The sequence below is a fragment of the Hirundo rustica genome, chromosome 18, assembly GCF_015227805.2.
Source record: "Hirundo rustica isolate bHirRus1 chromosome 18, bHirRus1.pri.v3, whole genome shotgun sequence".
NCBI classification, from domain to species: Eukaryota; Metazoa; Chordata; class Aves; order Passeriformes; family Hirundinidae; genus Hirundo; species Hirundo rustica.
The window spans coordinates 1,851,108-1,854,149 of record NC_053467.1 but is presented as its reverse complement, the minus strand read 5'-3'; positions in this window follow the sequence as shown (position 1 = coordinate 1,854,149).

Below are 3,042 nucleotides of genomic sequence, written 5' to 3'. Positions count from 1 at the left end.
TAATCCTCCTTTTGGTTAAAAATCCTTCTTTGCAGGTAGGAAAACTAGCAAGAATTATCTTTCAGATACACTGAGACAGGACACAGCTCCATCTCTCTTAATCAGCCACTTTGTTACTTCTTTTTTTTTTTCCCTAGTAGAGGAGATACTTATATTTCATGTTACTTCTGGTTTGACTAAATGAAAAACAGTACATTACTTGTTCTTAAAGAAATAAAGTTTGTTTTATAAACCTAAAAGTTATCTCATTTCAACTTCCTTCCAGCTTTCCACACTTTTTTTGAGAGACAAGCAAAACACTCAGAGGGCTCTGTAGATCTCATGACAGCTACAAAGCACATCAGGAAGCTTCTGGGAATGCAAAGCGTTATTCAGACAAAGGCTTTTCTTTTAGCTTTATAAATACGTTTCCAGCCATCATCATAACAGAGCAAAAAATATCCCCAAGAACACTCCTGCAGAACTGAACTCCCATGCAGGAGCTGTTTCTCACTCTTTCAGTATTTTTTTACTTCCTTTACGTACAAATAGGTTTGCGTTTGACAAAAGGATAAACCCTGCTAATCTACCGCTTTGTCAGCTGGCCCTGTGCTTATCACAGCGCTGTTTGTTGGCTGCCCCGACGTGCACAGCTGTGCAGTGAGAGCTGCACGGGTGTCATGTGCGAGAGCGTGGGCAGGAGCTGCCGCTTCGAGGGGCTGGACGCAGTCGCGGGCTGCTGTGTTTGTGAGCGGGCTGTCCACAATCCGTCTCTGAAAGCAGACTGTGCCGTGCTGCAGGACAGGCCAGCCAGAGCCAGGCATGGGCAGGAAGCCACGGAGCTGGGGAATGAAACCGTGAGATGGTTTTTGTCAGCTTGACAGACAGATCATTGCTCTGTGGCAGAGCGCTGGCCAAAGGGGCGTCAGCGGGCAGCGTGCCAGGGAGTTTTGACTGGCACAAAGCACCCCAAATGTGAACAGCAGGAGGAAGGGCCGGTCAGGAGGCGTGGGTAACAGCCAGCTGTGATGGCAGGGTATAAAACACAGGACGAAGATGACAGAAACCTAAATGGAAAACAAGGTATGGGAGCAATTTAAGCAGATAAATACACAGAAGAGGAGAAAGGAATGGCATGGGAGGAAGGGACACAGAGTGCTGGATGTGCACGGGAGGAGGCAGGAGCCTTGGCTGGGGTGACCAGCAGGTGTGGGATGATGGCACTGGTTCCTGGAGACAAAACTGGGAGTGAGCAGAGCATCCAGAGCCCCTGGCTGTCACTTGGACCAGCTGGATGAGCACAGCCACGCAGCACGGCCCAGCATGAGCGCACTGCCTGTGCCTTGGCACACCGGCCTGCAGCGGGGAGGATCCAGGGTGGGATCCAGGGTGGGATCACCTGTCCCAGCGCAGGAGCGTTTCCAGAGACGGCACAGCAAGCCCCTGGAGCTGACAGCGTGCTCCCAACGCAGCGCATCACGGAGCAGCTCAGCAACGGCGTATCTGGGGCACACCGCACCCCACACACCCTGCACGTCCCACGTCCCACACCGCGTATACACCACACCCCGCACATCCCACATCCCACACCCCAAACATCCCACACCCTGCACATCCCACACCCCAAACATCCCACACCCCAAACATCCCACACCCCACACATCCCACATCCCACACCCCACACATCCCACATCCCACACCCTGCACACCGCACCTCTTGCGCACCGAACCCCTCAGTCCGCACACCCCAATCCCCTGCACCCCGCACATCCTGTACCCCCCGCACCCCCGCACTGCCCGCATTCCACATCCCCGCACTCCGCACCTCGTGTGCCCCCTGTACCCCCTGTACCCCCCGTACCCCCCGTACCCCCTGTACCCCCCGTACCCCCGCACTCCGCACACCCCGGACCCCGCATCCCCCGCGTGCCGCCGGTGCCACAGCGCCTCCTCGCGCCGCACTGGCGGGCACGGAGCGGCGGCGGGACACGGACACACGGATAGACGGATAGACGGACACACGGACATATGGACACACGGACACACGGACATATGGACACACGGACACGCGGACATGCGGACACATGGACTCATGGACACACGGAACACACGGATACGCGGATACACGGACATATGGAACACACAGACACACCGACACATGGATACACAGACACACGGATACACGGATACATGGACACACGGACACACGGATACACGGACACATGGAACACACGGATACGCGGATACACGGACACATGGAACACACAGACACACCGACACATGGATACATGGACACATGGATACACGGATACACGGATACATGGACACACGGACACACGGATACACGGACACACGGAACACACGGATACATGAACATACGGATACACGGACACACGGACAAATGGACACACGGAACACATGGATACATAGACACATGAACATACGGACACACAGAACACACGGACCACACGGACATATGGACACACGGAACACATGGATACACGGACACATGAACACACGGACACATGGAAAATGCGGACACAGACAGAGGGACACACGGACACACGGACACAGACAGAGGGACACATGGACACACGGATACACAGACACACGGATACATGGATACACAGAACATGGATGCATGGACACACGGACCCATGGACACATGGACACGGACAGAGGGACACGGACAGAAAGACTGAAAGACAGACACGGGCAGATGGACTGAAAGACGGACAAGGACAGAGACAGAGACAAACACAGACACAGACACAGGCACGGACAGACAGACATGGACAGACAGACACAGGGACACACGGACACACACAGACGGGCACTTGTCAATCTCATCTTGAATCAACAGTCCAGGCAGTCACTAAAGCATCACCCAGGTTTATTTTATATATATATAAATAAATATATATATAAATAAAATTTCTCACAGCTTCACCTTAAAGTTGGCTAAATATTTCAGTGACACACACGCACACCGGGTTACTTGAAGAAAGTAATGGATATCTGCTGGATACACAGAGGTCTTTATCAGGAGGGAGCCTGCTGCAG